This window comes from Balearica regulorum, chromosome 3 (assembly GCF_011004875.1).
Source record: "Balearica regulorum gibbericeps isolate bBalReg1 chromosome 3, bBalReg1.pri, whole genome shotgun sequence".
In the NCBI taxonomy this organism is placed as follows: domain Eukaryota; kingdom Metazoa; phylum Chordata; class Aves; order Gruiformes; family Gruidae; genus Balearica; species Balearica regulorum.
In genome coordinates this window covers 104,609,684-104,621,238 of record NC_046186.1, presented here as the reverse complement: position 1 = coordinate 104,621,238, position 11,555 = coordinate 104,609,684, and positions in this window count along the sequence as shown.

Sequence of the window (11,555 nt, the reverse complement as noted above, 5' to 3'; positions counted from 1 at the left end):
AAATATTTGCTTTGAATCAGAGGCTTTTTTTTTTTTTTTATCCTTCTATGCTCTTTGTCCAGTTTGTTAGTACTTTTGTTGTCCAGCAAACAGAGGCACTGTCCTGAACTTTCCTCTTCTCATTACCGTGCGGTACGTGTGAGTGAAGGCTCGTGCCTGTTGTGTGGGGGAGCTGTTGGTCTTGTATGTGAGCATGGGAAATCATTGTTACATAAAAAAGCAACAAGAACAAAACCCACTTATCCCCAAAGTCACCCTCCATTTTGGGAAGCCGGGTGGCAAGAACAGCAGGGAGTTGTTACCGTTGCACTGACAGCATCGGTAACACCAAATGTGATAAAAATTAATCAAATCTTCACAATACTGGCTTAAAATAATGAGATTTCTACACTGACACTTCTCATTTGTCTTCTGGATTCTGAGAAGGGCTCAGTAAATAGTAATCAGTTTACAGGATTACCTTTTTGTTTTTCTTTAAAATAATTGTCCTCTGCTGCTGGCTGCTTGTTCCCGCATCCTGCCCATTGGGCAGAGCTCGGCCACGTAGCTGTTCCCCGTTTGGTACAAAGGAGGAGGGAGAAAAAGGTTGTGGAAAGAAATGGTTTGGGGAAGAGGGGACGGAAACTACTTGAAACAATAAAAAAGCAGCTCGGGAGGCAGACGGGCAGAGCACTAGAAGTGAAAATTGCTGGTTTTACTTCCTCAGTTCCTTACACATTTGCTAATGCTAATCAGATACCACATCCTGTGAGCACTCACTTCAGATATTTATACACGCAGGGCATGAAGATAAAGTACTTGGATAACTGTGAGGGTCAGGGCACAACATCACCGTTATGTAGGATCCTCTCTCTCTTATCTCCTTGTCAAGCAATCCCAGGTTAGGCAGGAGGGCACAGTGTGATGAAGGAACCCAAAACTGCCCATAGATCATCTCCCTTAGAGAAAATGCAGTTCTGCTGCACTAATACTCACTTTTTGAATTGAAAAGCCCTTTGATCACATCATATGTTAAGAGCTGCAAAAATGCAAATGCAAAGTCTTTCCTCTGACTTTAGTGCATCAGTTCAGCACAAAGTCAGACTCCATGCAGGAAGAGTTAACCTTGCTATCTCTATTAATTACTTCTGTTTTGTTACTTCCATTTAAATACACAAAGTCTATCTAACTTCAGATCTCTATTAGGAGACTGATGAACTCTCTTCACAGATCGTATTAGAAACAAATGCTTTCCACCAGCTTTGATCATTTTATATAGGCAAGCTCTTTGTTTTCATCCTTTTAAGCAAGTAAGACCACTGCGTAAAGAGGTGGACATGAAAATGAGCTGTTGTTCTTAACACATAGATTTTTGGAGAACTTTGGATTCAGAAATTAATATCTAAGAAAAAATAAATACACCAGGAGGCAAAGACACCCTTTGATTTGAGCCTGTTTCAAACTCTGCAGAGATTCAGATGTGAAGGCGAACATGTGTCACCTGGTTCCTCTTTAAATGTTCTTATGAAATGAAATTAATGGATTTGGCTTACTTCAGCTAGCTAGGCGGACCTGCAAACTACACAGGAGACAACGTGGGAAAATTGGGCTGGCAGGGTCCTTGCCATCTCCAGAGATGTCTTAATCCAGTACCTTTTACAAACACTAGGATCATGTCATTAAAAATTTTAAAAAGTCAATCAAATTCTTTCCCACATTCATGTGTCTTTAGCTGTGTGTGATAGGAAAAGGATCCAAAGAGTTTTGTCTCATATTTGCTTTCATGGCAATGAACTGAACTGTTCCCCAGAGCCTTCGCTTTAGGGTTTCATGGTACTGAAAATTTAGTGGGCTTTAATTTGGCCTTGCCTTCTCTTGTGTTGTAAAATGTGCAACAATTACTGTTCAAAGACATATTTAAAGTTCCCCTTGTTTAACGTAGCAGCTGCAGAAAAAAAACATATTTTCTCGTGAAAATAGTTTTAAACTCCAAATCTTCTTCAGTCAGCTCCTTGTTCATCTACTAGTTTGCCTTCAGAAATGAAGCTACTTCAGAAGATGTTATTTGATTTGTGAATTGTTCGTTGTTCACATACTTTTTTAAAAAAACCCCGCTGTTCTCACATGACTATCAAGAAGAACAAAAAACATTTGTCTATAAGTTCCTCTTCTGTCTATAAGTGAGACCAAAGGGAGTTCAGTTCTAGCAGAGTGAGGACTTCAGGACTACAAGTTTAGAGGCCTCCAACTGGACAAAACCAGTTTATATACCTTCTATAATTCAGCACAAGCCCACAGTCATATTGTTACAGAATTACAGCCACCAGTGACTCCTACTTTTAGGACACTCTGAGTACTCAGCATCTTACAGGGACAGCAAAACCAATTATTCCTTCTGTTTCACTATCACAATTGCCAGCTTATAGTTCTCTCTGATGGTGGCAATCTTGGACTTTCGGACTCTTGTCTGTCTTGATTATATCCAGCAGATAACAGGAGGATATATGTCCTTCACTGATACAGATGGAGTCTCTTCATGGATAAGACATGTGTCAGCTACTTATGTTCCCCTACTGTGCCTTCCTTCAGACCGCTCTCCAAAAACATGTGTGCAATCATACCATACGATTCACAGTCTAATGGCATACATGCCTTGATTACTTCACTTAAAAAAAAATAAAATAAAAAAAAATAAATCTGTGATTTCTTATTGGTCATATCAGAAAGATTTTCTTCAGCTGGATGACTTTTGGGTTCCATCCTTTGATTTCAGCTTCAAGTTTCAAGTCCAAATGAACCCCAAATAACAAAAGCCTCTCAGTCCCACCTGGTTTCAATACAAAATCATGTTTTGTGTTCATTTCAAAATAGGCCCAGGTTGGTTCAAAAGATTCATGAACCTTGGCAAACTTTTCAATGAGCATGATTTAAGTTTCTGTGTTTGTACTGTGTGGTTTTATTGTGAATGTTTCTCATGGTCTTAGTTAGGAACATAATATGGATTCACTATAACATCAGCTACATGATATCTTGCCTGCATTTGGTGGTTGATGCTCATGTTTTGATACATATCTACAAATATTCTTATATGCACAGCTGAGAACTTGGTTAACTTAAGAGATTGCCTTTCCTTAGATCAATTAAGAATTTTGTTTCACTTGTAAAATAAACACATTTAGAATTACAGATGGAGAAAAAGAAGTGTAAGGGAAAGGAGCTTATGAAGTTGGCAGATCCTCAGAGGAACTATATTAAAGAAACAAGCATAAACTCTCTGAATACGGAAGGAAGGGTAGTAATTTCAGTTACAGACAAATTTGCTTAAATGATGAGCTTTTCAGGACCTCTGAAACAAGGAGGAAGGGTGCAGAAACATCCCTTTCACCCCTTTTTCCGTTTCTCCTCAATTTCTAGGGATGAGATGGCATGGTGGGGGAGGACACAAAGGTAAATCATATTTTTCTGGTTTTAATATTGGCAAGATAAGAGTTTACTCAGCTTCTTAGCACATGATCTTGAATATCAGGCAGGAGTTTGACACATCTTTATTCATCTCACAGAATGTGTTTCTATTGTATATTACTGCATCACTGGAGGGACCTATGTCCTGAAATTTGGACTGATCTGGATTTCCTCCGGATTTGGGGAGGCTTTAGATTTTGCTTCATAATTAAGATTATTAGCAGAGATGCACTGCTAATGATTTGCATCGCTATGTTCCAGGTTGTTTCCTAAATTGAACCAGAACTCAACATAAAGGAGCACAGGATTGCTTTTCGATTTCCATACTTCTGTTCTTTGATATCACATTTCCTTCCAGTCAAAGTTCTGCCATTTAGGTACTACTTCAGCGAGAAAATATGAGAAATAAAATCACAGTGAAATAAATCTATCTTCATCTCATTTCTCTCTGCCGTTCGCAGATGGCAGCTTAATACAATAGCTCTTTTGAGATGACGGACCCGTGCGGGGCAGCAGCTCCAGTGACCCGAACGCTACGGTGTACAATTCAGCAGAGACTCCATAGCAACTGCAGGAAAAAAAATTGGTAAAAGCTATCACTCGGCGCTAAGGTATACTTTTAAAAGTACCCATTTATTTATATAAGCATGTGTGCGCATTCCTCGAGACAGCTCGAAAGCAGGAGATTTTGAGATTCGGCCGATGAGCGTGTCGGTTGTTACTCAGCGTGGTGATGCATTTGCGGCATTGCCTGTAGCACTCGTGCAAGCAGAAGGATGGGTGTTACAGGCCTCATCAAAATGGTGCAGCTAAAATCACCTCCTGGCTCAGCTGGAAGCAGTGTTCCTCTCTGCCTGGCTCAGGTTGCTGCTTATGGTTTCAGTTAGAGCCAGTCGAAAAGGATCAATTTTGTACTTTTTGCACCTGAAAATAGGGCTTCATCGACAATTACGTTTGTCAGAAGGAGAGGTGGAGGTGGAGCTCCTCAAAAGAGGAACCTTTATCTTAAGCAATTTCCAAACAAAAGCTTTGAGCTCTGTTTTGGAAATTTCGTAGGAGTTTCTGGGTCTCGTACTATATGGCTCTTAATACAAAAAGGCGTTTCAGGCCTAGGCGTGTAAAGGACGTGACCGTAGAGCTCCAATGAAAGGCAAAAGGGAAAGATCTCTGAATCAAAACCTGTGCGATCTGGCACGTTTCTGGTGGCTGATGAAACCAGTGAGAAATTGCATGATATCAATAGTTCAGCTCTTTTTCTTAAAGACGAACTCAGGGCCACCTTGCAGTTTGGAAACAGAAAAGTTTGGATGCGCGCTTTGCTGATGATCTTTGAGAATCCCAAACGTATAATCTGAAAAAACTTTTTCCAGTGGAAGCTGTGGTTGCTCCAAAGAGTGTTACGCCCTTTGGCAGAGGGGCTCGGAGGCTCGGCAGTGAGCAGACCACCCTATTTCCTGGAAACCCATTTACTGGTGCAAGTCGCCAGAGACATAAAATCTTTCTAGAGTGCCCGGAAAAATGTAAACATAACCCTATTTTTTTTGTCATCCCTAAGTTGGTTTCAGTGGGAATTTACTTGGCTGAACCAGCAAAATTGCAGCACTTTTTTCTTCCAAGAAAAAAATCCAGGGGAGAAAAAGATGGTATGTTTACATAAAAGTGGATTAGAAGTGCAAATCCATATTTTCACCAGTGTAAATAAAAGCAAAATGTAGCCTGATACTTTATTACTTTTCCATTTTATTTCAAGCTGCTTAATATTTTCTCTTCAAAGGTAGTTTCAAGCCAGTAAATATTCATTAAAACATTTTAGTGGCGGTTTAAGACTACTTTATGAATTAAATTATTATTTATTATTAATCACGTGTTAGTGAACTGAGAATTTAAGAGGTCAAATACAGTTGGCATTTTATAGCTGTTTCTCACTAAAAAAATCATCTTCTAAGCAGACTTAGTTTGTAATGAAAATTAATTTTCAGGGTGAGCCGTTATCAGTTTGGGAACATTTGACTCCTACATTTTTCAAAGCTGAGGAGGGAACATGGAGGGAACACTGACAACCAGCCGAAATTCTTTATTGTCTTCCTACGTGATGTACATTTGCTCTCCCTAGGATAACTAGTGTCGTGCTTGTCAGCAGTACATAAAACAGACAAACCTTTTTTTTCCCCTTCCTGTACATGACTGGAGGCCCAGCAGTTCCGACCGTCTCAGGATCCAACCCAGTGCTAGTAGCCTTTGTCATGGCTGCGTTTTGCACTTCTGTGGTCCATGTCCTCTGGGGGTCTCGCAGCATTTTATGTACACTCGTGATTAATTGCACTTTAGAGTATTCCCAGGAAGTAAAAAAAAAAAAAAAAAAAAAGAAGAAGAAAACCCTTTTCTACTGATTTGGAGAATTATGTGTCAGAGGAGCCTGTTGGCTGTGCTCGTCAAAACAAGACTAACTCAGAGGTCCACAGCGAGTGATGTACAGCTCCTGCTCTCCAGCCTCCTATGCGAGCTTTTAGTCTTCACAAATTCCTACGTGGCCTCCTTGCCTGTCCTCTGCACTAAATTAGCTTCTTTATTGGCTATAAGATACCAGAGTGGATTTCCTCATGTAATTGTGGGTTTACATCTTTCAGCACAGGTTGCTTTTCTTCATGTCTTGGCTCTTTCTCCTTATCTCCTTCTCAGAGCAGTTTCTGAGCTAACACTTTCATAAATTCACATTTTGATACACCAGAGTCCTTTTAAGAGAAAAGATGTGTGGAGAGATAAAATAGTGAAGGTGAACATCTCGAAGACAACAGAGAAACATAAGGAAAGAGATGACATCTCTTTTAGTGACATTTCCTAAAAGGCTTTAAAAGTTTCTGGAACCTTTACTTCTTACCGAAAACATTCTGTCTGCGTGTTTGCAGGCATTATTTTTTAGAGTCATGTCTAAAGTCACAGGTGATTCAGGTTGTTAGTGAGTATATTTTTATGAGTGCAGGTGGAAGCCTGGACCTAACCCTGTATTTTGTGTTAGCCAAGCTCTCACACCTCCAGGTGCAGAGTGGAAAGAAAGCTCTGTGCTGGACTGAGCAGCAGACCGCACGGTGTAGAAGGGCTATCCGTGTGGTGTAGAAGGGGTGTCCATGTGGTGTAGAAGGGATGTCCATGCAGCATAGAAGGGGTGTCCATGCGGTGCAGAAGGGGTGTCCATGCGATGTAGAAGGGATGTCCATGCAGCGTAGAAGGGGTGTCCATGTGGTGTAGAAGGGGTGTCCATGTGGTGTAGAAGGGATGTCCATGTGGTGTAGAAGGGGTGTCCCCGCGTTCAGCTTCCAGTTAACACAGTGAACAATTTTCAGCGACACCTGTGAGGTGCATGTAGTTACTGGGCTGGTATGCGGCCATTCGATAAAGCGGATTTAGCGGTGAAGGTAAGGGTCCTAAGGTGAAGGTACGGCCTCATTATCACAGCGGTATTGTGCAGCAGTGCTCCTACATGCCAGACCACGTTAGACTCACGCGGGGTGTTTGCTAGCACAGCGCATTAAGCCGCAGGTGTTCTGCACTGTACAAAGCCTTCAAAGATCAGCCTCAAATGTTTCTGTTACTATAAAGAGGATTAAAAGGATTTTAAAACATAGTGGGTCGGCCCAACTGCTGGTGAAATTGCCAACATTTAGCAAAAAAGGCGGGGGGAGGCTAGAGCAGCAGGGTGGAGTGGGGGCTTGGGGGAAGCCATACGGTACCTTTCAGGGGGGTTTTATGATCCAAATGTGGATCTGTAGCACTTTCAACTGGAACTCATTAAGAATTCATGGAGCAGAAAATGCGAGAGGTTCTGGAAATGAGGACTTTGAAAGGCCAAATGTGAGCTGTAAATAAAATAGAGTGGATATTCAATTTTGGCTATTAAATATCTCAGAATATTTTCTCAGATCAGCAAATCAAGCTTTCAACTAAAAACTTACCCCTAAAACAAAAGGACAAATAGAAGGAGTTTTACAGACTCAGCGAGCAGAGAAAGACCATAATCAGATATTATACGTCTCAAAATCATGAGAGCTTATTGATTAGAAATGCTGAACAGCATCATTCATTCTGGCTCTGATCGAGCAATGTACGAAAGCATATTTTGAAATCCCATTGACTTCAATCATCATTGACCCCTGTTACTGAAATTGGACCCTTGGGAAGACACAGCTTTCCTAAATATTATGTGTATAAACAAGAGAATTGGGAACACCCACACTTGTGAGAGCCAGCAGTTTAAGCAGAGTGTACGAGGATCACTAAGAAACCGTCTCCTAAATTCATGCATTTGAATTTGATGACTCTTGGTGTTATTTACATTTTTAAGTTACTCAGAACTCTTCAAGGATAACTGTCCAATCCATTATTTCAACAGGGTAACAATAACAAATAAATAATTGATAGCAAGCTATTGGTCAAAGGTGGAGATCAATAATGAGGAACAAATGCACTAGATCTTGAGGAAGCAAGACCTTTCTGTACACTAGGTCAATCGGTGCACAGCACAATTTAGTCTGAAGAAATGCAGAGTATTAAATCTGGGAATAATAAATCAAAACAGGGAATAAAGTCTCTCCTGCTTATGGGAACACCTGTTAAAAGTAAACTCAAGTTAAACAAGCAACTCTCAGAGGAACTGATTATTGCCTGTAATTTTCAATGGTGGTTTTTCCACTTTAAAAGAACACTTACCAGCTTGCAAGAACACGTTAAAAATTTCACTTACTTACAATTTTAATACAAATGTTATCCTCTCTGGTCAGTCTCTTCAGTTCCTGCAAGAGGTGAGGGTTATTAAACATATGAGAAAATCTGCCAAATCCTGAGGACCGGCCAGATACAATGGAAACTGGCTGGAGTTTTACTGAGATCTCATCAGCACTTGGTTAGTTCTATTACTCAACATTGTCTGAAAAGAAAAATATCCTCCTGAAAAGAAAAATGTAGGCAGCCGATGCCTCAGTGAGCTAACGCCTCCTTGAAACATGAAATTTGATTAATATGTGCAAAATATGCTGAAGTTCTTAGAAGGATGTGAAAAACGTAAGAAGGATCCAAATGTTACAAGTGGTATTATGAGTACAAGCAACTTTACAGTGCACACCAAATATGAAAATTGCTTTCCAGTTCAGGCAATTTAGCATAGCGTCTATTGACAGATTTAGCTTTATTTTTGGCTTGTCTAGCAGAAATTTGGTCTTAAGTCTAAGGTGTTTCAAATTTGGGTAGTCGCAATTACTGAAAGTTCATGATCACTACAATTATCAGAAGTGCCACAAGTTAGCTTACATCGCATACCTCAGTTTTGCAGTGATTAACTTGCGATAGCTAAATGCTAATGTTTTACATTGTTGGGAGATTATGACTGCACTGAGTGAGAAAAGTCTATAGCTCAAGATTTTAAGCCTGTGTAAAGTCAGTGAAAAACATGTGTCAGAGGTAGAGTTTTTAAAAATAACTGGAAATCCCTTTCCAATTCACAGAAATTCAATAGGGTGCCTGGTAATGTTATAGTTATACCCCCCAAAAAGCCGTATTAAAAGAATTCTTTTCTGGTTACTGGGGTACTCTTCTAACTACACTCATCTTTGAAAAGCAGCCATAATGGGCATTTTGTAAATCTGTCTTAAATATTATAAGACACTGTTTTCCCCTTCATTTTAGCAGAAGCTTCCTTTTTACCCAAGCACAGAATCTGGTGATATCCTGGAATATGTGAACCGATAAGTTTCTGAATTAATAGTAATGTGCTTTAAATATTTAAACTTTGTATTTTATCTTGCTCTTTTAATAGAATTGCCCTCCTCAGATGAGCTCCTTTCATTGGCTTAACATTACATCACAACATTCAGACGCCCTAACTTTATCTTCAGGAGGCTGTGTTCGTCATCTCACACCTACCTATATCTTTTATTTCCTGATTGCATATTCTGCAGGCTGCATTCTTCCAGATAGACTAATCTCATTCTTTATACCCTTTTCTGCATCTTGAATATGCTCTTTCTTTGTGCTGTCCCTTACTTTTACAACAGATGCTTCTGGTAACTCTTCCTACCTCTTAGGTTTTCTTTCATTTAAAATGAAGTGCAGATATACTTTCCGCCTTGGGTTGCTCACTGGTGATACCATCAAATCTGGAGTAGCTCAGCTGAAATCTTGTCTCTCTTAACAAACTGGTCAGGTCATAAGACGTGTCTTATCAAACAGTTCACCAAGGACAAACATAGACTAAATTTCCTTTACCTCTCAATTCTCAGCAGAAGAAAAAATGCAATTAAAAGAACTCTACTTAAACATAAATGTGTCTATATTTCTACTTTAGATGGTTATTATTTAACATGCTGAATTTTAACGCGCTGCCTGTCTCACATAAGGACTTATTTTGCCACACTTGCTGAATCTGGACATTGTAAGGAACGCTAATGAGCTTCACAGAATAAAATGTTTGATTTCCAGACAATCAGCCACTGGGTTTCTGCTGTGTATTTTCCTATGCCAAAAGCAATTTTAGCTCAGAATAAATAATCTTTTTGTCCATTTACTCATTAAAAAAAAAATTATCTTTAGAAGTCCTCTCATTTTTCCTGGGAGGATTCCTGATATAGATTGTACATGCCACAAGAAAATGTTTCTATCTCTTTTGGATTCCCTTACCTGGAATGGCACTACATATGCTGAACTAATTGATCACCATATTGATCCCTTAAGCATTTTACTGTCATCCTTTCTGCATACTTATGTTTTGACAAACTTGCTGTTAGCTTCCTGCTAGAATAAGTCAACAGGGGCATTTTTTCAGTCAAAAAGGACTGAATAGAAAAATGCTGCTTGAAATTCTGCTCGCTTAGAGAATTTGTTTTCCCATATTTTCCCATATTAAATAGAAAAAGTAAAAAGGTTACTTTTTCAAAATTTCTTTCTGTTATGCTAAGAAAATATGAAACTAGAGAGAAAAAAGTTAAGATCAGTGTTTCTGTGGTTGGCCGGAAGTTTCTTTTTCACTGTCTTCAGCTTCTGAAGAGAAATGTAGAAAAGCCATAGAAATTTTCATTTTGACTTTGTAGGAACCTCATTCATCCCAATGCCCTCTCCCCCTCCTGAAACAGTCCCAAAAGTTGTTCAGAAGCCATGATATTTTAGAGCACTGATTGCTGCTGAAATTCTGCCATGCTTCCTCAGGTTGCTTACATTATTAAAAGCAGGCTGCATGTGCATTAGCCATAGCCTTGATATTTGCCATAGCACCATTGCAGGGATTAAGTATAGTGCTGAACGCGGATTACGCTCCCATTTTACATCCGTTAATTACATTCGTCACAGCCACTGCAGCTTACATCTGTGCTCAATAGTAAGGACAGGCTTATGCAATTTTCTTAGCTGAGGACCTGAATCTCTCCTGCTTTCTCACTTAAACATTATTTTACCTCCTTGTATCTTTTGCTGCATTTTGTGGTGATAAAGAATTACTTTTTGGTGCCCTGAATGCTTCAGCTGTCGGTGAACAACTTTCAGCCCCGCTAAAACTTTGCACAGCACTTGGGATCAATCCGGATGGGAGCAAGCGTACTAATTTCACGTGGCCACATTGCAGCTGGCGGAGTCCACAGAGCGCTCAGCAAATTTGCCTCTGAGGCTGGACAGCCGGCTGAGCAAACACGGCAGAGTTATGTCCCTTCTGGCAGGTGAGTCAGAAGCATAACCATGGTGACAGCAGTAAAGGCGTCCGTACGTTCTTCCTTCTGCTGGGTTTCGAAAGAAGATTAAGATGCTGTGACAGCATAAATGCGGTCTTGTGTTTCCCAAATAGACCAGAAATTTAGCTGGTGCAATGTTGTTGGAAAGGCTGCTAAGGCTGTAATAATGTTTTGTATGACCAGGGTGCTGTGCATCCTGATCTTCTTTATCGTTCAGACCCAACAAGAAATTGCTTACTTACATGTAGAGCATCTGTAGAAATACAGATCTGCGTCTACTGACACTAAATTATGGCTTAGAAGTGTCCTATCACTTGCAGCTTCGGATGTCTTTGCTTTGCATTGCAGGAGTTGTAAGCTTTTTGAAAAATTTTAAATTAAATTATTGGTAATGGGACAAATTAGTTA